The sequence below is a fragment of the Pantherophis guttatus genome, chromosome 15 (genome assembly GCF_059756535.1).
Source record: "Pantherophis guttatus breed Tessera chromosome 15, ASM5975653v1, whole genome shotgun sequence".
NCBI classification, from domain to species: domain Eukaryota; kingdom Metazoa; phylum Chordata; class Lepidosauria; order Squamata; family Colubridae; genus Pantherophis; species Pantherophis guttatus.
The window spans coordinates 12,041,102-12,064,410 of NC_142077.1; positions in this window are offsets into that span (position 1 = coordinate 12,041,102).

The window sequence follows — 23,309 nt, forward strand, 5'->3', positions numbered from 1 at the left end:
CAGACCAAGGCTTGTAATGGTAAGATACATAAGGTTGACAAAGTATGCATGGGTAAACCTTTACATTTGGATTGTGCTCATATATTACACCGCAGGCTCGGCCATGCCAGCTTCCCGGTTATTAAGAAAATGCAAGATTTTTCTGATGGGCTTAAGATAAAGAATTGTAATACCTATTTGGAATGTGCCATCTGTAAGGCAGCAAAATCTAAAACTGCTGCTATACCTAAGGTCTCTTCCCGTCGTGCAAGGTACCCTTATCAGCTGGTACACATGGATTTGGTTGGTCCTTTTAGACCCTCCCTTGGTAGGGGCCGTTATTTTTTAACAGTAGTAGATGATTACTCTCGTTATGGCCATGTATTTATTTTAAAGGACAAAACTGAAATCTTTACCAACTTCAAATATCTTTACAACCAGATCCAAACGCAACACAAGGTGTGCATCGCTCAGGTGCAGAGTGATAGGGGGACTGAGTTTACATCCAAGACTTTTGAAAAGTGGATGAAGGAGAGAGGTATCCTCCATTTTAAATCATCCCCTCGAACTCCATCCGAGAATGGCATTGTAGAAAGGAGAAATGGCGTACTGCAGATTGTCATGAACTGCCTACTTGCAGATGCTGACATGAGCCAAGTTTTTTGGGCAGAAGCAGTCAAAATGGCTAATTATCTAGTCAACAGGACGTGGAGTAGTGCCATTAACCAAACCCCATACTTCCTGGTCCATGGAAGGAAACCTAGCCTCTCACACCTGAGAATTTTTGGTTCCTATGCCTGGGTCCATATTCCCAAGCACCTCAGAAGAAAGGGGGGCAAGGCATCAAGGAGGCTCAGATTTATAGGTTATGCAACCGGCAGCAAGGCCTCTAGGTTTGTAGACAAAAATAACCTTGTCATTGTCTCTAGATCAGCTTCCTTTGAGGAGGGGTCAAATTGGTCAAAAATTCATTCCAATGAACCTGGTTATTCCCCTATTAGAAGCGACACTGAACAAGCAGCACCACCTGAAGAGGATGAACCAACAAACTCCAAGCAACTGACCAGCGAAGATCCATATGGTGATGAATCCCTATCTGACTCTGACAATTCAGACAAGGAATCCCTGGGTGACCTCACACCTCCTGCCTCACCTAAACGACCATATCTTCGCAGCGCCTGGGACAGAGGCCCGCCCCATTTTGATTGGAAAGATACCTCCGGCAGCTCCAATTCTGACACCGATGCTCCGGATGACAATGATGATGGTGAGTGGCAATTTCCCAGACGGTCAAAACGCTCCAATAAAGGGGTGCCACCCAAAAGGTTGGACATTGGCTGTGTTGCCTCGGTCAACAGCGTTACCATGGCCCCTAAAACGTACTCAGATGTCCTCCAGCTTCCTGAGGAAGAACAGCGCAGGTGGAGGGTGGCAATGGAGCGGGAAATGGACAGTCTCAAAAAATTGAAAGTCTTCATCCCCATGGAAGTCCCCAAAAAGAGGAAAGCAATTGGCACCCGTTGGGTCTACAAGGTCAAGCCAATGCCCAACAACAAACTCCTCTATAAGGCCCGGCTGGTAGCACAAGGCTACGCACAGCGCTACTTGCAGGACTTTGATGAAACATACTCCACCACCGTGAGAGTGGAAAGTGTGAGGGCTGCTTTGGTCACCGCAGCAGCACATGGGGAACATATTTTTCAATTTGATGTGCAAACTGCTTATTTACACGCACATCTAAAACAAGAAATTTACGTCAGAGGTGCCCCCGGATTTCAACGGCAGGAAGGCCACACCTGGCTTCTGAAGAAAAGTTTGTACGGCCTCAAACAATCAGGCAGACTGTGGTACAAATGCCTGACTAAAACTCTCAAATCACTGGGTTTCCATCCATCTCCAGCTGATAAATGTACCTTCACAAGGGATACCAAAGGGGGGCTGGAGAAAGTCCTAGTGTATGTCGATGACCTTTTATATATAGGGCCTGACAAGGGGGGAAGTATTATATTTGCCAGGACCCTACAAAAAAAGTTCACTCTAAAGTCCTTAAGATATGTGGACAAGTACCTAGGCGTACAAATCATCACTACACCAAAAGGTTTTGCTCTCTCCCAAAAGGAAAAGATAGAGGAACTCTTGGTGAAATGTAAAATGGAAGATAGCAAGCCAACGGCTATCCCAATGCAGACCGACTATTATGGATTGGCACACAAGGATAGCCCAGAGTTCCAAAATAATACTCTATTTAGGTCAGTGGTCGGCTCATTACTATATATAAGTAACTGGAGCCGTCCAGATATTGCCCTGGCCGTAAACCTGCTATCTAGACAAGTGGAACATCCTACCCAGTTCCACTGGTTGGCCATTAAAAAGCTATTAAGGTATCTCAAGACCACAGCAGATTACGTGCTTTGCTTGGAACCTGAGAATAGAGACAAGGCCCAATTAAAATGCTTCGCGGATGCGGACTGGGCCGGAGATACCAAGACACGTAGGAGTACTTCGGGCTTCTTGGTACTATTAAATGAGGCACCCATCCATTGGCATGTGTGGCAACAGAAATTTGTTTCGTGCTCCACCGCTGAGGCCGAATATGCATGCTTATCAGAGGCAGGGAACGATCTGATATGGTTTGATGCCTTAATTTCTAGCATGTGGACACCACCAACTTTGCCCATCCAAATTATAGAAGACAACACCGGGGCCATAGGCATTGCCAAAGCCTATGCGGTGGGAAAAAGGTCCAGACATATTGATATCCGCTATCAAAATGTTAGGCAACTAGTAGAGATGGGGTTTATATCTTTATCACATTGTCAGACCAAATATCAAACAGCTGATATTTTCACAAAACCTCTACCAGCAGATAGGCACAAAGATCTGTGTAAAAAGTTATGTCTCACAGGGTAAAATCTGTTGTGCATTGCATTTGTATGTTTGCATGCCATTGGCTCGCAAGGAGGGGAACTGTCAAGTATTTGCAAGCCATTGGCACATATGTCATACAGACACTAGTGGAGGCAGAAAGTGCCCCCACCCCTATGTGGAGAGGAGGGGCTTACACTGAGTATAAAACCCCCTCTAACCTTTCCACCAACCTCTCTTTTACGTTTGTTCTCCATGAGACATGATCTTTGATAGGGGTAGTCACACACGCTGTGTGCCCCCTATCCTAATGGATATTAAGACAGCCTTTGTATATAGTTAATATGTTTTCTTATATGAATAAATACATTTATCACATTTATTCATGCATCTGCCTTTGGACTCTTTTATGCTCCTGGGTGTTTCTACGATCCCAATTTCCACAGAGACTGATAAAGTCATACAGAAAAGGATTACTTCAAATTGTTGTTGCTAAAGGTGATTCTACAAGCTATTGTATCATAAGGTGCATTTAGTTTTTCAAACATGGCTTCTCCATTTTGGCTTTCTTTTTGTGAAAGAAATGATCACATGGTGTAATATGTCCTATTTTGTTGTTCATCTGAGGTTGTATTTACCTCCTTTTAAGAAGTGCTAAAGAGCAAGTAGTTTTTTATCAGATGTCCTGATACATAAAATCGTAAGAACTCAAAGAAGGCGAACTTTCCTTTTCACATGACTGTATTTCCTCTGATTTTAGAGAAAGACGAAATTGTGGAAATTCCCAACTCAGCTCTGAATCAGCACTTGAAGTCCTTTTATCCACCCCCAAAATACTCCTCAGGTGCTGTGATTGGGTTTGTTCAGTAGAGGTAGATATTAAGCCCCAAACTTCAGTTCAATTGAAGGGCTTGGGGGTAAATTTGGCATTATATACTCGTCTAATAATTGGGGAGAAAGCTGGATAGCTATGATTTCCTTTTCCAGGTTCATCATTTAAACTTTAAGTTCAATCCTGCCATTGCTTTAGGTGAGCTCGTTTGATGACGGCAGATCCAAGATTCCGTCTCAGAGAAAAGTGACACTGAGTAAAGAAAGGTGTTACTTGCTGCATTGGCCACATTTGTTTTCCAAAGACCAAAACTTTTGACTTTGATTGATCAATAATCAGAATGATTATCTCAGTAGGAGCCACCTTTTCTCCAGCGTCCACGCCAGGGGTCGGCAACCTTAAACACTCAAAGAGCCACTTGGACCTGTTTCAGTCAGATCCCTAAAAGTAATACTGCCAATCAATTGGGAGAAAGGGGAGACTTGGATTTGCTTTACTAGCATTGCTTGTGTCAACAGATATTTTACAACCTATATCCTGGCGCCAAAGAGCCCTGAGATCAGTAGTGGGATTCAAGTAATTTAATAACCGGTTCTCTGCCCTAATGATTTCTTCCCACAACCAGTTTGCCAAACTGCTCAGAAAGTTCTCCCGAAGTGGTGCAAACCGGCTGAATCCCACCACTGCCTGAGATCCTCTTAACGTGGAGGAATGTTTATGATATCCATGTAGGTTGTTTCACTTTAAAGGATAAGGGTGTGAATGCATGTTTGTTCGGGTTCTCAGGGAAACTAGTAAAGAAAACATCTTCACACTTGTGTTTGAACTATCATGTTTCAAGAGTCTTTACCTAAGTTGGAAGGAGAAGCAATCCTTATACCTGCTCTCTATGTATCACTCTGTATGTGTGTCTCTATGTCTTTCTATGTCTCTGTATGTGTGTGTGTGTGTCTCCACCCCTCCCTTCGGGTGACCATCCTCCTCCTTCCCCTCTCCTCTCATGACTCCCTGGCCGGGAGCAAAGCGCAGCAAAGGCACATGTGGGGTTGGTGGCCACTCGCTTAAGGAGGGTCTTAACAGGACACGGCTTCTCTCCTGCACTAATGCTCCAGTCATTGCCTGGCCATGTCATCGCCCACCCCTGGCAGCTCTTCGGCCGTGCGTGGAGGGAGCGTCTTTCCTGAGGGAGGAACTTGAACTCTGTTGAGGCCATTGAAAAGTTCAGGTGGATGTGTCATAGTTGCATATTAGGAAGTCATGGGAATTGCCAAAGCAATGGGTTCCTCTCTCTCTTGTCCAACATAGATAGGAATTACCTTGGGGATTTGTGTTGCCATTTCAAAGTGAGGAGTTTCCATTCCTCTCCCATCACTGGTTGGCCCCGCCCCTCTTATTTCGTTTTTTGGACTCCATCCCGAAGTGGCAGGAAGCGAAGGCTGCCTTAGATGCAAATGTGGCATGAAGGCAGGTCCAGGGCAGCTTCGCTCCTGCACTCTCCGGCGACCCTCCTCCTCCTCCTCCTCTCGTAACCCCCTGGCCAGCTGTGGCTGATCTGGGAGCATGCGCATGCATGGGGAGACCCTCCTTAAGCGAGCCTTGCCCACCCCACACCCACCTTTCCTGAGCTTTGGCGCTCGCTTGAGGAGAGGAGGGTCTCCCTGTGCCTGCGCACGCTCCCAGCTCAGCCACAGCTGGCCAGGGGGCCACAAGAGGAGAAGGAGGGGAGGAGAGTGCAGGAGCGAACCTGCCCTGTACCTGCCTTCACACCACATTTGCGCATAAGGCTGCCTTCGCTTTCTGCCGCTTCGGGCTGGAGTCCAAGGAAGAAATGAGGGATGGGGCCAACCAGTGATGGGACAGAGACCCGTGGCAGAGGGCCTAAAGAGCCGCTTGTGGCTCCGGAGCCGTGTGTTGCCGACCCCTGGTCTACGCAATCTAACCCACAGGATAATTGTCCTGTACTATCAGTTTAAACCAACGTGCATTTAGCAAGTAGGAGCCTCAGTGGCTTAAAGACACTGGATCTGTTCCGGCAGTTCGAGTTCTACCACTGCATGGCGGGGTGAGCTCCCATCATTGCCTCAGCTTCTGCCCACCTACTGTGTTTCCCCGAAAATAAGACCCTGTCTTATATTTTTTTTGAACCCCGAAATAAGGGCTTGGCCTTATTATTGGGGGGGGGGGTGTTATTATTTTGGGGTTGCAGGAGGCGGCAAGCGTGGCTACCTCATGGCTGCTCCTGTGTTGTGCTGCTGTGGCAACGCTCATCAGCTGTTCGCTGGGGCAACCAAAGGTGGGAATCTCCCTGGTATTCTTGGCACTCGCCCGCCTCCCATCCATCCATCCATCCCTCACCTGCAAACTTCTGCCATGCTCCTACCTCTCTTCAGGGCGACTCCCGGCAGCCCCAGACGCCCAAAGTCTGCGCCCACCCGGCTCCCTTTTCCACAGCACCCGGCTCTTTATCTCGAGGGGTGGCATGTGGGGCAGGGGAGAAGCAAGACACGTGGGGCGAGATGTGGCTTGCTCCTCTTGCCATCTCTTCTCCCCCCCTCACCAGGGACCGGGGAGACCCGAGACGTGCATCTTACCTGCCTTGCTGCTCTGTCGCGTGTCTCTCTCTTGTCCGCAGGCAAACATTTTGTAGGGTAAAAAAACCCTTGCAAGTTTTATCAAACATCTCGAACTCACAAGAAGTTTGTTTTTACCCTACAATGTGTTTGCCTGCAGACAAGAGCGAGACACACGACAGAGCAGCAAGGCAGGTAAGATGCATGTCTCGGGTCTCCCCAGACCCACCTCTCCCCACCTGCCACCCCCAAATTGCATCCAATTTGGACAGGGGCAGGAAGCCCTGCCATGCACGGCGAGAGGAGGAGAAGAGACGGCAAGAGAAGCGAGCCCTGTCTCGCACCATGCGTCTCGCTTCTCCTCCACCCCACCTGCTGCCACCCTCGACAAGGAGCCGGGCACTGTGGAAAAGGAAGCCGGGCGGGTGCGGGCTTTGGGCGTCTGGGGCTGCCGGGAGTTGCCTGGCAGAGAGGCAGGAGCGGGGCGGGAGTTTCCCCTTTTCCTTCTCTCCCAAAAGCGGTCCTCGGGCACAGCCACTTCTGCAGCAGCAGACTCGAGACTCACGCTGGCCTTCCAAAGGGTACTGGAGCAGCAGCTATCCACAATTTTTTAACCCTTATTTTGTCCCAACCCACATGGCCCAGTACGGTCGGGACGAAATAAGGGTTAAAAAATTGTGGATAGCTGCTGCTACAGTACCTTTTGGAAGGCCGGCGCGAGGCACATGGGGTGCTTCGCTTGGCCTCCTGCTGCAGAAATGGTCCCAATCCATGGCAAAAACAGCCGTGCTTGCTGGAGCTGCCAGCCAGAGTGGCACCCATGAGGCAGCTGTTCCATGAACAGAACTGCTTGCTGTAACTCTCACTATTAGATAAGGAGGGTGCAAGGCATATAGGGTGCATCGCTTGGCCCCCGGCTTCTTTTGCAGCTGCAATTGGCTGAAAAAGGGGCCACGCTTGCTGGAGGCAGCGGCCTGAGCAGCACCCGAGAATCAGCTGTGAATGGCGGCCTGAGCTGCTCAGCTGATCCGATTAAGTGGCCAAGAAGCCCTGAAGTGACCGGGGAAGGGAAGGGCTGTCTCCTGTGCTGGCCATGCCCTCCCCATCACTAGGGCTTATTTTGGGGGGAGGGTATATATTTACGCCACCACAAAAATCAGGCTTGGCGTTATTTTTGGGACATTTCCTATTTTCACGGAAACACGGTAGCAGTTGAAAAGCATGTGGACTTCCGGTGGCTCCGCAGACAACGAGGACGGTCTCTATAGACCGCCAGCCACCCGATCTGTAAAAACCGCCCTGACAGCGCTAAACAGCTGTCCGGTGGTTTGAAAAAACTCTCCTTTGGGCAAAGAAGGAGAGGAGAGTTGGAGGGGGTGGGTAGAGCTCCCCGTAAGTCACTGGATTAATTCCAGGGACTCGGAGGGTGAGAGCTCCCCAGTTCACCCCTCCCAATGCTCCGGATTGCTGGTGCCTCTGTCTATCAGAGCAAGTCGTCTGCATCCAATTCTGCCAGCAAACAGTGAGTTTTAATGATTTCTATCAAGGCAGACAGAGCGGAAGCAAGAGTGCAAGCTTTTTAAAAGGAACAGAACTTAACTCCGTGAATACATTGTTGCAAACGGAGCTCTCTTGAGCTGGAGGCTGGAGAGGAAGACTTTGTTATGGGCGGAAGGGAAAGTGAAACTTAAAGGGAAACTGCTTGTTAAGAGCCCTCTGCCTGAAGAGTAAACTGCTGGGGATTGAGCATAGTTTGAAGAGAGGCTTGTTTATTTTGGAAAAACTTTGAAATACATTTTGTAAGCCTGTTTATAAGATTCTGTGGCTGCAAAAGGAAAAAACTTTTTTTAAAATAAAATGGCTGCTAAACAACTAAAGCCACCAACTTCTAAAGGGGGAGGAGGTTCCCCTGTAGTGACTCAAAAACAACAACTTCCGGCTGATATACAGTCACAAGACCTTAAAGAATTTATAATGGGTGCCCTGAATAACCAGACAGAAATGATGAAAGAATTCTCAGAGGAGTTAAAGAAAATTAAAAGTGTGGTGGAGGAAAAACATGATGAAATAAGAGATGACATTGTTTTTGCAGTTTCAGGATTGGCTACTCATATGTTAAAGATTGAGGAGAGAGTACGGGAAATTGATGATGCTAACTTGGAGCTTGCAACTAAAGTAGGAGAGGTTATGATACAAACAGAGAAAGTGGATGACGAAATGGTTATGTTACAATACAGATCAATGGAATTTGCCCTGAGGCTGAGAGGTTTGAAAGAAAAGAGTGGTGAAAATTTAAAAGATGTTTGTTCCAATGCTTTAGCAGAGCTGATCTTAGAAAGGCCAGAAGATGTGGTAATTCAAATGGACAAAATTTACAGGGTCAATTCCTGGCTGGCAAAACAAAAGCAGCTACCAAGAGATGTGGTGATTTATTTCACAACAAGGAGAGTTAGAAATGACATTCTGCAAGCTTCTTACAGAAACAAGATTAAAGTGGATGGACAAGAGCTGGTGGTCCTGAAAGAGCTTCCTCCTAAAATGTTAAGAGACAGAAAGCAGTTTGGTTTTTTGGTGAATGAACTAAAAAACCAGCAGCTTCAGTACAGATGGGATGTCCCATTTGGGATAATAGTGACATACGCTGGGCAAAGACATCGCTTAAATACAGTTGGAAAGGCAAAAGATTTTTATGCCAATGTTTTAAAGGCTGGAAGGCCACCCTCACCAGGGGGTGCTAGAAAGCAATTGGAAATTACACAACAAGAGAAAGATGGAGGGCAACCACAAACTTATGCTCAAACACTAGCTGGAGGAGCTAATTTGGAAGAAGATCTACTACTGAGTGGGAGTCCACCACCAACCCTTGAGCCATTAACGATGATACAGCTACCAAAAGATCAACGATTGACAAGAGCTACCTATAAACAACATCTGGCACAACAGCCTCAAGATCCAATCCAACAAGTCCAAAAAACACAAGCAGTGGGAGGAGCTAGGCCGAAGTCTAAAATGGCGGAGGAGGTTCGGCTGATGCTCTCAAAGCTTGGAGTGCCCAGAGATGGCAAATAAATTTTTATCTTGGAATGTCAATGGTTTAAATTCTCCACAAAAAAGAAAGAAAATATTTCACTATTTGAAGCAATTTCAGAACGATGTTATTTGTTTGCAAGAAATGCATATTAAATCCTCAGATCAAAAGTATTTGATAAATTCGGAATTAGGTACACATTTTGTGGCATCAGCACCAGAGAAGAAAAATGGCCTAGTTATATATGTTAAAAGAGGCTTAGTGGCTAATTTAATTGAGGCTGACACTCAAGGTAGATATATTGCAATCGAATTAACAACACAGAATGGGAAGCTGCTTGTAATTGGAGTATACGCACCTAATCAACAACAAGATAAATTTTATAAACTTTTACATACCAAAATATTACAATGGAATTATTGATCTTTACTTCTAATGGGTGATTGGAACGGGGTAATAAATACCCAGAAAGATAAAAAAAGTCTTTCCAAGATTTCCATGCGTGTTAAGTTGCCTAAATCTTTTTTTGATATTTTGGAGGATATGGAGCTTAGAGATATTTGGAGAGAAAGGAACGTATTGGAGAGTGATTTTACTTTTTTTTCAGATAGGCATCAATCTTTTTCTAGGATTGACTTTATATTAACTACAAATGATCTTTTTTCTAGGGTGAAGAGTACGAAGATATGTCCAAGAACTTTAACTGATCACAGCCCGGTTTGGGTGGAATTAGAGCAGGAAAGAGGGGAAAGGAGGTCTTGGAGGTTAAATGAGAATTTATTTAGATATGAAGATAACCTGTGTGAGCTTAAAAAACAAATGAAAGAATTTTTTGTTAACAATATGAATAAAGGGACTTCGATGGAGATGGTATGGGATGCGTGTAAGGCATATATGAGAGGAACATTAATTTTTTTGAATAATAAATATAGATTAAAACAACAAAATAGATGGAAAGAGATAGAGGAGGAAATTAAAAAGAAAGAACAATTGCTTATAATTAACCCGGGAGATAAAAAGGCAAAAGATATGATTAATATTTTAAGAGAGCAATTTAATATGTTAATGGCTGGGCAAGTAGCAACCAGTATACAATATGCCAGACATAATACATTTTGTAATGCTAATAAACCTGGGAGATGGTTGGCTTACACGATGAGGAAAAAACAAAAATCACGTGTTATAGACAAGATAGAATTTAGAGGTAAAGAGATTTATCAACAGAATTTAATAAAAAAGGCTTTTTTGGAGTTCTATACAAAGTTATATGCTAAAGATGCAATTCAAGATGTTGATATTGATAGATATTTAAAGATGGAGATTCCTGAATTAACGCTGGAACAGAGGGAGAGATTGAATCAGCCAATAACTTCCGAGGAAATTGTTGGGGCAATTAAACAATTAAAAATAGGTAAGGCTCTGGGAACAGATGGACTAACAGCTGTCTATTATAAACATTTACAATCTGAAATGTTAGAACCACTCAAAATTTTATTTAATAAAATACAAGTAGGAGGAGGAGTACCACCCTCCTGGAAAACAGCCTTTGTCTCACTAATTCCAAAGGAGGACCAAAATTCCATTAAACCTGAGAATTTTAGGCCAATTTCACTTCTGAATACTGATTATAAGATTTTTGCTAAAATATTAGCTAATAGATTAATGCCAGTTATGCAACAAATAATTCACAATGATCAATCAGGGTTTATAAAAGGGAGACAAATGAGATATAATGTTAGACAAATTGTAAACTTATTGGAATATTTGGAAAAAAATAATCAAGTCCCTGCTGTGTTTATATTTTTGGATGCAGAGAAGGCATTTGATCGTTTGAACTGGCAATTTTTGTTTAAAATAATAGAGAAAATGCACTTTGGGGAATATTTCACACAATCAATTAGAGCGATATATCAGCAGCAAACAGCACAAATTATAGTTAATGGAGGTTTAACAGAGGCTTTTAAAATTGAGAAAGGAACAAGGCAGGGGTGTCCTCTGTCCCCACTACTATTTATTTTGACTTTGGAGGTACTATTGAACAAGATACGTGATTCAGAAAAATTGAAGGGTATTGTAATTAGACAACAAGATTATAGATTAAGAGCATTTGCAGATGACTTGGTTATTACCTTATCCCAACCTATAGAGTCGGCTCCATATATATTGGATATAATTGATCAATACGGGAAAGTATCAGGATTTAAAGTTAATTCACATAAGACAACGATGATAGTTAAAAATATGACAATACTTGAAAGAGATAAACTAGCAAGATTAACAGATTTTGAAATAGTTAAAAAGGTTAAATATCTAGGGGTATATATAGCAGCTTCAAATACAAAATTATACAAAAACAATTATGAGGTTCTTTGGCAGAAGGTACAGAAGGATATGGAAAATTGGAAAAAATTACAGTTGTCTTTATTGGGAAGAATTGCAGCAATTAAAATGAATGTCTTACCTAGATTTTTATTTTTGTTCCAAATGATACCTGTGCTTAAGAAAGATGAAAATCTGAGAGAATGGCAGAAAGGTGTTAATACTTTTATTTGGGCTGGGAAAAAACCCAGAATAAAAATGAAAATTATACAAGATACACGTGAAAGAGGGGGTCTTAAAATGCCTAATTTAAGATTATATTATGAAGCAGCGGTTTTATCACAAATTAGTGATTGGTTTAATTTAACTGAGGGGAGAATTTTGAATTTAGAAGGTTATGATTTGTTATATGGATGGCACGCCTATTTGTTATATGACAAAAAAGTGGATAAAGTATTTAAGGTTCATATATTAAGAAATGCTTTGTTAAGGGTTTGGAAAAAATATCAATATAAGTTAAATTATAAGATACCTTTATGGGCAAATCCTAGACATGCAATAGAAAATATAAGTACAGAACAAAAACAGGAGGTGATTACCTACAAAGAGCTTCTTATTATGGAAAGGGGGGTAATGTATTTGAAATCTTTAGATATACTGAGAGAAGAAGGTATAATTTATACATGGTTTCAGTATGGTCAACTTCAAGCTAGATGGAAGGAAGATCAAAAAACTGGCTTTGTGCAAAATGAGGAGAATTTGGTAAAACAAATTAGAGATCAAAAACAAATGCATATTAAAAGGTTATATAATGTTTTATTGGAAATAGATTCTGAGACGGAATTGGTTAAAGACTGTATGATTAAATGGGCACAAAATTTTCAAGAGCCAGTAATGATGGAGACTTGGGAAAAGATTTGGATTAGAAATGTGAAATTTACACAAGCACAAAACTTAAGAGAAAATTTTTATAAAATGTTTTATAGATGGCATTTAGATCCTAAAAAATTATCATGTATGTATTCTAATGTGCAAGCTAAATGTTGGAGATGTGACTGTGATGACGCAACTTACTATCATATATGGTGGACTTGTAGAAAAATCAAAGCAGTTTGGATAAAGATTTGGTGGGTGATGCAGAATATTCTTAAAAAGAGACTGAAATTTACTCCACAGTTGTTCTTACTGGGTATAACTACGGACTGTACAGTTGTAGAGACTAAATTGATTTTGAACTTGATAACAACAGCAAGATTGTTGGTAGCACAACACTGGAAGAAGGACTTCTTGCCTACTATTGATGATTGGATATTGAAAGTAACTAATTTAGCTGAAATGGCTAAAATTTCAGCATATCTGAAGGATCACACACAAGAAAGGTATATACAGGACTGGAGAAGATGGATTGATTATATACAAAATAAGTATCAAACCAAAAAATATCAAATAGCTTATGAATGATTTCTTTTATTTGTATAAGCGTTATATAAGTGATATTAGAAGTATTATGTTTAAGAAATAGGATTTTATATATGGGGGGTTAAGAATTTTTTCTTAGGGGGTGTTAGTTTAATGATTGGTTATGCAATTTAGTTTATTGTTAAAGGTCAATAGAAATACCTTGTGTTCTGCTCTGGGAAGTCGGGGAGGGGGAGGGGGGTTGGGAGGGGGGGTTGTGGGGAAATTGTGTATGTTTTAAAACTTTTTCAATAAAATAAATAAATAAATAAATAAAAATAAGAAAAGCATGTGACAACACTAGTGGATAAATAGGTACCGCTTTGGTGGGAAATGTGGCATGTTTGGTACAGATGTCAAGCCCCTAACAATGCTGGACTTGCTTGGATGTGACACCCAACTGTGAGGCACCATCAGTGGTGAGAAAAGGCCCAGATGATGCCACAGGACACCTCTCGGTTTTCTGGTGTGGAGCTGGTTCACCCCCTGTGGTGAACCCTGGAGAAGCTCATGGGCACAAACTGAATGGACTCGCACTCTTTGGCAGCGAAACAAATACTATGTACTAACATTGTAGACTCCTAGCTAATTATACCTTTGCCATATGCTAAATAAGTAAATACTTTAGCACTTTAGCCATATACATGAGAATCCTTCCTTAGTCCTGGTAAGTCATTAATATCCAGACTGAAAAACAAGGGTTCAAATATTCATTCTTCTGCGTTACCCCTTGGTAAGTATCGATCCTTTTTCTCGTGGCTCCATTGAGCCCCAACTTCCCCCTCAAACAAGGGCCTGGATCAGGGCCAACAGGCTAGTTACATTTTGCGGGCAATCAATTTCCTCCATCATATTGATCTGCTCTTTGTGTCAAATGCTGCACTAACATCTATAAAAGCTTGAAAACTGTGGTTTACCCGACTGACATATTGTGTAATTAGATACTTCAAAACTAATCTGTTGACAATATTAGATTATTAATGGATTGATTACTATACAACTTTATGAAACTCTTTACTCTACTTAAACCTTTTTGGTCTTCTGCAAGGAATTCACTTTTGTTCCACCCAATCTCAAATTTACTTAAGAGGAACAAGCAATATATTTCAGCCACAATATTAGTCTAACTGGCTTGTAATTGTTAGATTCCATTTTATTCCATTTTTAAATATATATAGAGAGAGATGCTACTATTGCCAGCTTGAATACAACTGCATATGGCAGGTGTTATATCTATGTGAAAATCAATATGCCAATAGTTTATCCACAAATAGGATATTTTTTGAATAGCTGAATAGCCGGGAGAAAATCCTCTTCAATGACCTTATTGCTTTTCAGGCTTTGTATGAGAAATTTGAACAAGAATGTAAGAGAAAAAAACATATCTGACATGTTTGCTAATATGGAGAAAAGCAGCTCTTGAATTCCATGGAGAAGACATGGTTGCATCTATTGCTCACCCACCACTCACTTTACTAGAGAGAGAAAAAACACACACAAACCTGTGGGACTTTGTAACGTGCTGCTAATGTGGATGCCTGGATGGAGATGTCCCTGTTAGCTGTATCAAGAAGAGCCAGGAGGTTCTCCTTCCTTCCACAGCTGTAGTTGGGGACATTGGCTTCTCCAGTGGAGAGCATGTCCAGCAAGGCATCTGAAGTGTGTAAAGTGTTCAAATAGTTGTCATGGATGTTGTAGCCCAGTGTGAGGTTGTGCAGGAGCTGGGAGTTCTTGTTGACCCCTTGAATGGTGAAAATGAGTGGTAGGGTGTATACAAAATGGTAAGAAAACACACTGTAGAAAAATGTTCAAGTTATTATCAACAGTAACAACAAACTTTTTAAAAGAATTTATTCCTTTTCGCCTCCACAAGCCTACTGAGTCTTAAGCCAATATTGATCGAAAACCAATAATCGGTTATAGAAATCTGGGAATGGGCTGGGCAGAGGCAACTACAACTGTTTCAGTCCCTCCTTTAAACAAAATGAATTCAAGTGAAGAATTCAGGAGTGAACGGGGAGAACGGAAAATAATCTGGATTGCCTTCAGGTTTTTTAACCCCATCTTTGGATTTGAGTCTCTTCTTCAAAATAAAAAAGGAGGCAAGTTATAGAAATCAAAATCAATCAGGAAATTAGACAAGTCCTATAATATAAAAGTGAAATAAGACAAAAAAGAAGGAGAGTGTTAGGAGTGCAAATGGAGGGGATGCAACTCCATCACCCTGAATGACTTACGCATGAGAAGGTATAGAAGGAGGACTGTCAAAAGGCAACATTATAGGCGATATTAGTGTGTCAGTTGAGACTATACCAATGAGATAGTCTCCTGGCCTGTAAAAGCTCCATGGTTGTTTTCCATCCTGGTGCTCCAAACTCAGAGGGCATTTCATTCTCAGCTTCCCAGAGACTGGATGGGACAAAAGCAGCATCAGAAGCAGAAGCAGGAGGTCCATAATTCATGGAGCTTTATTAATCCTCTTCCTGTTTCTAACACCCACAGCAGGAACAGTTGGGAGAATTCAAAGCACTCTCAGAAGATGGAAATGCCAGCGACTTTCCTGATATAAACAGAGAAACACTCAGCTTCACCTGGAAAGGAGAGAAAGGTACAATCAAGAGCACAGATCCTGCCTGCCCCAAAACTTGTTCCCACAGAGCTTGACAAATTTATCCTTTTCTGATACAAGATCCTTTGCATATGGCTTCAATCTGCTCTCTCTATCACAGGTATGGAGATCTCCAAGGCCCAGATAATCATTATTAATTACAATGAGAAGCAACTTCTCCTCTTGGGATCCTGAGCTTCTTCTGGGCTCCATGTGCAGAGGACAGGATGGAGAAAAGCTTGTTTCTGAAAAGCCACAACTACACTCCTGGGGTCAATTCCTGTAGTGGTTGTGGTCCTTCCTGTCAGGACGTGTCAGGAAAGTGATGCTGGAGAAAGATAGTCCAATAACAAGGGAATTGACCTCTGCTGTCCTTCAACCGTGTCTCTTGTCTCCAGGGACTTGCAGGGGAAAGTCACCCAGAAGTATGGAGTTTGGTGCCACTCCAGGTTGGTGACCCTTAACTCTTGTGCTGCCTTTCTTCTAAGGCCGAGGAAGGATTCAGTCCCCTTGGATTCTGCCTAAGGTGAAGAGTGGGGCCTGTTTGGGCTTTTCTTTTATATCAGAACTTCATAAATTGGAGCTGATTTTGAAAAATGGGACCCCTGTGACGTTCCCATCTCTGAGGCTGTGGGGTGAAGCCCCCTTCCCTAAAAAGCCTCCGAGTGCTTTTGTTATGGAATGATGGGACCAAACAACATTCCTGTTGTCAACATTCCACTGACAACACCTATTTTAGGAAAAAGGTGTACTAATGTGCATGTCCCTGTCCAGTTTGTTGATAAACATAAATACGCATCCTTTCCACACAAGAAGAAAACTCCATTTTCCCCTAGAGATACACCTATATTTATGGAAAAGGCATGAGCTCGATGGTTCTTTTCATTAGTCCAGACCCCCAAAGTCCCTGCCACAAACATTCCCGTCAGCGGCTGTAATGGGACTTCTAGTGAAGGGTCCTTTTGCTTATCTCTGAGAGTTGGGCCTTCAAGAAGATAACAGGAGGTTACATTTCCAGAGGGAAAGAGAGTACATAAACCTGATTTGGACTTTAAGGTGAACCAGAATGGAAATTGTGTTTTTTTTTTTTTAAATTTGATTTATATGCCACCCTTCTCCGAAGACTCAGGGCAGCTTACAATGTGCTCAGCAATAGCCTTCATCCTTTTGTATATTTATACAAAGTCAGCTTATTGCCCCCACAAACTGGGTCCTCAATTTACCTACCTTAGAAAGGATGGAAGGCTGAGTCAACCTTGAGCCTTGGCGAGATTCGAACCCTGCAGTAATTGCAGGCAGCTGGTCTTAATAACCAGCTTAATAACAGGGTGCCTTAAACCCCTGTACTACCAAGGCTCTTGGTGTTGGCTGAAATGGCCTCGGACATTTTTCCAAAGATATATTCCATCCTTCCCACCTTCTTTTTTTAATGGTCATATCTGGTGGTATTGCGAAAGTGACTTTTTGTTGAAACAAGTGGTGGGCAGAAGGAGAAATACTTCTGGTTAATTTTACACCCATAAGGTCCATTCTAGGGCCAAAGTATATTTCTGACGGACATTGTTCTTTTGTCAGGGACCCTACAGGAATACCAGATATTTGATGTCTCCTTACGCACATAGAGGGTGTTCCTGTGATTTCTACACCAGTGGCTATAGGGCCAGCTATTGGAAGGTGGCTTACTCCCAATCTTTTGAATGCATCATAAAAATCTCCTTGCAGCTTTGATGTTGCTGCTTTGTATCTAATATCCTTTTTAAGGACTAGGGTAGCTTTTGTCCTTTCCCAGAGATCTTGCTCAACTGGGACAGCATGATAAGATGAAGGACTGGCAGATAAACACAACCAGCAGTTTTGACCCAAGGCAGAATCAGATTGATTAACGAGGCTTTGACCTAATTCCAGTATCCTAGACATGTAATTTCCTTCTTTCAATTGTTGCAGGGGTCCGTTCTCTCTTTGTTCTTGTATTCCCCCCTTTACCGGGATTGTCAATTGTTTGACATTAGGTATGGGAGTCAGCTCAGGACTAAAGTAACGACCCCACCTACTGATGATACTTCGTTGGCGGGAGCAGACTTGACCTAAAGTGTCTTTACTTAGTGACCTGATGCTGGTCGGTCCCTTGGGGTTCTCAACATTTCTGGATCCTTCCTCATGGACAAGGGGGATTTCTCGGGCATTCTCACAACAGTGGGAACTATTATTCAAGATATTATCACTTAATAAACCCTCTGCTAAAAACATCCAAAACCATAAAAAGAACATAATCACTTCCTTTCAACACACACACAGGGCCTTAATATCACAACACCCATAGTTCACAAACTTACCACGTCAGGAAGAGGGTTAGGGGTATGTGTAACTTGGGAAAGAGTAGTATCAACCTCAGTCCTAGGCTTCCCACAGAACCGGTCCTTATAGATATAACACAATACCAATAGTAGGGCTAGGATGGCAACTGCCCAGAGTCCCCACACCCAATCTTCCTCAAACATTAGTATCTTTAAGAATCTCTTACTAGTTTCTATCACAGTTAATGGGTTTTTACATTACAAATTACAATCATGGAGTGTTGTCTTCCTCCGTTCCGAGCTTCGGCCATGTGCTGGGAACCATCTTCCAGGATGGTTTATCAAGGCTGATGATCACCACCATGCGTTAAGAGTCCGTTGCCGGTAGGACTCATCAGGGTGTATTCTTCTTGAACTTCAGCACCAATGGCTTGTCAGTTTTTGTCACTTGGTATGTGACCGGACCACCCTGGTCTGCGGGCTTCAGTCTCTTCCAGTGGACCCAAGATCTTCCTTCTAAGGTCTTAAAAGCACAATTAGAAAACCAATACATCTGGGAGAGCACGCAATGGAATCTGATCAGTTGTAGTCCTCTTCAGTTGGGGAAACAGCATAGGAAACCACTCAGTCCTAAGAAAGAAAAATACAAAAATAGTCCAGATGATGAAGAACGCTATTCCCACTGGTTGCTGCCCACCAGTCCCTTGAATCCTTTGGATCGGCAACTTCAATGGATCTCCTTGGTGAGATTCCACCTTCCACTCCTTTGGGGCTGGCACGGGCCCTTTCACTTGGGGTTTAACTTCCTTCCAACTCCGGATCCACATCCAATCATTGTGGTGGAATTTGTGGACTGGAAACTTCAAAGGTGGTGTTTGGGCTAATAGTCCTTGTTTCCTAAAAACTTTAAAATATCTGGACAGTTTATACACATATTGTTTCAATACTTTGTCTCTGGTTTCCAGGGAATCAATGCACATGCTTCCTGTAGTGAAAACTACTCCAAACAACAGTTCAGATGATGATAATCTTTCTAGATTGGATCTAATAAAATTCTTGACACCACTGTTGCTGTAGCATTACTGCAGAGAAAAGCTTCAACCCACCCTGTGAGGTGGTCCACTATCACCAATAAATATTTTATTCTCCCCACTTTTGGTAATTCTGTAAAATCCACATGAATACATTGAAATGGTCTTAAAGCTGGTGGTCTCCCACCCATCTGTTGTTTCCTGACAGCTTGTTCATTCACCTTTTTACAAATCAAACATTTGTTTATAATTGATTTTTCTAAAGGATATATCCCAATACAACCATAGCATTTTAAAAGTTCATCTACAATAGCTTGAATTCCCCAATGACTCCACCCATATTTTGCCAAATGTCTGCACTATCCCAAATGCATACTTGGAATCTGCCTATTTTTCCTTCCAAGATGCATAGAGCCCCTTTTATATATACCAAATATATTTTACTGATAAATATACCAAATATATTTTACTGATAAAGAAATAAAGGGAGACTGGTATAGATCTATTCAAGCTTCTTAGCTCTCATCAGCCAGCCTTACCCTTACTTGGATTCGAACCTGGGCTGCCTGCATGTTAGGCAGTTGTATTAACCACTGAGCCACAAGTTCTCCTCCCTTCATCAGCCTGAGCCAGGGGAAAGATTAAGTGTTTTACCGAGATACCTGGTCTACTCCAACATGTGGGAGAGAGCATTCTGCAATATATATATTGTATGTGAAGGGCACAAAATATCTAATACTACACTTATTAACCGCTGCCAGGATTGCCTTTGCACAATGTTGGAAACAGCCATGGACAACCGCAGAGAAAGTGGTCATACAAAAGGTCATGAATTGCGCAGAAATGGACAAATTAAGGCTGAGTCTAAAAGATAAAGAGGCATCGATATTTTACAATGTGTGGGAACAGTTGTATAACTGGGTAGAACGGAGGTAGATTGAAGATAGAAATTGGAAGAATTCCGAGATCAGACAGATCATGATCTGAAGGGGAAACGTCAGAATCTCTGGGAGAAAAGGAAGTGGGAGATTTCTCCACTCTGGGGGTCTCTCAGTGGGACCCACAGGGGCTCCTGATGGTTTTGGGAACACCGGTGGGGAACTCCGTGTCTGGCTGAATGTCTGAAGCAGTGGACAGAATCAGGCTCAGCGGTCATCCTGTGCCCAGGGAAATGCTCAAAGACAGTCGGTGGAGGGGGGGGTCTCGGGGGGGGGCTCCTTTTGGCTTGAGATTTGTGGGGTCATTCTGGGTGCAAATGGAGATGTTAAAAATCCCCTCTGCCCTCCAATCCTCCCCTTGATCTGCTGGCCAGTCCGACTTCCGGAGAGATGGGGGTGGCCAGTCTTTGGGCCTCCTGGAGGGATCCAGAGGAGAGTGGGGGAGGGGGCAGTGAGACGCCTTCTGGCCGTAAAAGGAGGACGGGCGAAGACCCCTATGGAGAAGGAGCCGCATTCGGCTGTGAAGGAGCAGATGAGGGGTTCCAGAGGGAGTGGAGGAGCATGGGGGGGAGGGGATTTTTTTCTATTTTTCACATTTCTTAAGAGCCCACATCCCTCCCTGCTCTGTGAGAAAATCAGCTTGAGTGCAGACAACAAAATCACAAACACACACACACACACACACACACACACACACAAAGAATTAGCACAACAGAAAGTGGCTGACACCACCACCCAAGCAGCTGGACTGTTTTCTTTCAAACTCTTACACTAAACTTATGCACACACACACACACACACACACACACACAAACACCGGGAGGGATTTTTGAATAATTATGAAAAATTAGCCATGTTTTCCACCCACCGAGCACTGAAATGGCTCCTCCTCTTGGCTGTTTGGCTGCTTCTCCTCAGGCCTTTGAGGCCCCAATGGAGCTGGATACGACTCTCCTTCCAGGTCACGTCCAGTTCCTTGCAAGGACATCAGATTTGGCCCCGAATAATTCTCATCAACTCCCTGATAAAAATAAAGAAAATCCCATTAAAATACAAGAATGAGAGATCCGTCTATGTCAATTGTGTATTCGTGGCATTGGGTTCCTGCACGGGGGATGGGGTTGGACTAGATGGCCATGAAGGTCTCCTCTCACAGCTTCCATTCTGGGATTCTCTGAATGTCTGCAATACTTATGACCATTCATTTAGCAATGGTTGAAAGTTACGACAAAGCTGAGAATCACAACTTAGAAGCAGATTGTTACAGTGTCCCTGCAGTCACGTGATCGCAATCCAGGCGTTTGGCAACTGGCTCACATTGACGATAGTTGCAGGGTCCCAGGGTTACGTGGTGGCCATTTGCCATCTTCTCATGGCTTCCAACAGGCAAAGTCAATGGAGAAGCCAATGGGGAAGGTTGCAAGCCACGGTCAGGGGAGGTCTCACTTTATGACGAGTTTCTCTGTCCCAACTGTGGTTGAAAGTCAAGGACTTCCTGTACTATGTTTTTCTAAAAGGAGAAATCAGGTTGTGGGACTCCCCAGAATATCATTAATTCTTTGAGAGGCAGTGAGGCCCCCAGGTTGAATCCCCCCCTCAAACCTGCCCCCCTGGGAATGGCTGCCTGGTTCCCCAGAGAAGCCGGAGGGAGATTTTGGTCCAGGTGAAGCAGGAGGAAGTTTCTTTCTTTCTTTTTTTTTTTTCAATTTTAAAAACAAACTTTATTCAATATAAAAAGATAAAAGATTGTACAAAACGTTCTTAACTCTAAAAAAGAAAGTACAATTCTAAATTACATATATACTAAAACTAACAAACAGGATTATCTATCTATATTTGAACATGTAAATATATATATACATTAACCTTGATTTCTTAATGACGATGTAAATTTGTTACCCTTGATTTCTTACTGTGTTTGACTTTAGTTTTTTTTCCATCGATTGATCCATTCATACCATCTGTCCCATATTTTGTAATACTGTGAGTCTTCTTGTTGTTTAATTTTAAAGTTAATATATCCATTTCTGCACATATAAATATTTTTTGGATTATTTGTTGTTCTGTTGGCAACTGTTCTAATTTCCAAGTTTGGGCTAGGGTTAATCTAGCCGCCGTAATTATATGTAATGTGATGTATTTTATTTCTTTTCTACTACTTTTTTTAAGTATGCCTAATAAAAAAAATTCAGGTTTTAGGTCAATCTCTTCTTCTGTTATTTCTGTTATCCATATTCTAATTTTCATCCAATTTTTTTTAATTTTTGGGCAAAGCCACCAAAGATGATAAAAGGTTCCCGGTGACTGTCTGCATTTCCAACACATCGGATTACAATTTGGGTACATTTTTGCCAATCTAGCAGGGGCTAACTACCACCTATACCACATCTTGTAGTGTTCTCTTTGTACGTTGTTGCCTTTGTTATTCTACAATTATTTTCCCATATCATTTCCCACTCTTCTAATTGTGTATTTCTTCCAATGTTCCTAGCCCAAGCTATCATTTGGCCTTTGACTATGTTTTCTGCCAGGTCGAACTCTAGTAGGTATTTATAGATCTTTGAAATTAATTTTCCCTCTTTAGTTTCTAATAATTTATCTAATTGGTTAGATTTTATATCAATTCCTCCTTCTTCACTGTCTTTTTTATATCTAGTTTGTATTAGTAAATACGGCCACCAGTCTATTTCTATGCCCTGGTCCCTGAGCTCTTGGCGAGATTTGAGTCTCCCATTAATATCCAGAATTTCTTTGTATCTTATTATTTTTTGAGTAGCTGGTGCGTTGAGGTGTATTGTATTGGGGTGCATTGTTGCCTCTAATGTAGATATCCAGCCTGGGACTTACGTCATATAGTGCTTACATTTAATTTCCAGCCGTGTCAATTAGTGAATTTCTTATTATATGGTTTTTAAAATGTTTGTAAGTTTTGTTTGTAAGGATTCCCTGTTCCTGCCTGAACCGGATCTGAATGAGCGCATGATTTGCATAACGACCTCCATGAAAACGGTCATAAATTGGCTCTGCTTCGACTCCATGACTACCACGACTGAGGGCAGAAATTCCAGTGGTCGTAAGTCAAGGACTGCCTGTGAATAGAATTGGGGGAGGAGGGAGGATTGGCCTGAATTTTGAAGCAGGCAATAAGGGGGCCAGGGGCTTTTGGGCCCTTCGGTTGCCCAATGCAGGTCATCTGGGGAAGGTCTTCTCCCTCTGGGCCTCCAGGGCAGGGCTGCTGGGCTGCACCTTCCTCCCCAAATGTTGCAGGGTTTTACTAAGACTGGACCTGAGCACAATGGGAAACCTAATAGTAAAAGTGGAATAGAAAACCTGAAGCCTCTGGATTTTTTCCCCCAGGAATGTAATTCCATCTAATCCATTTAATGG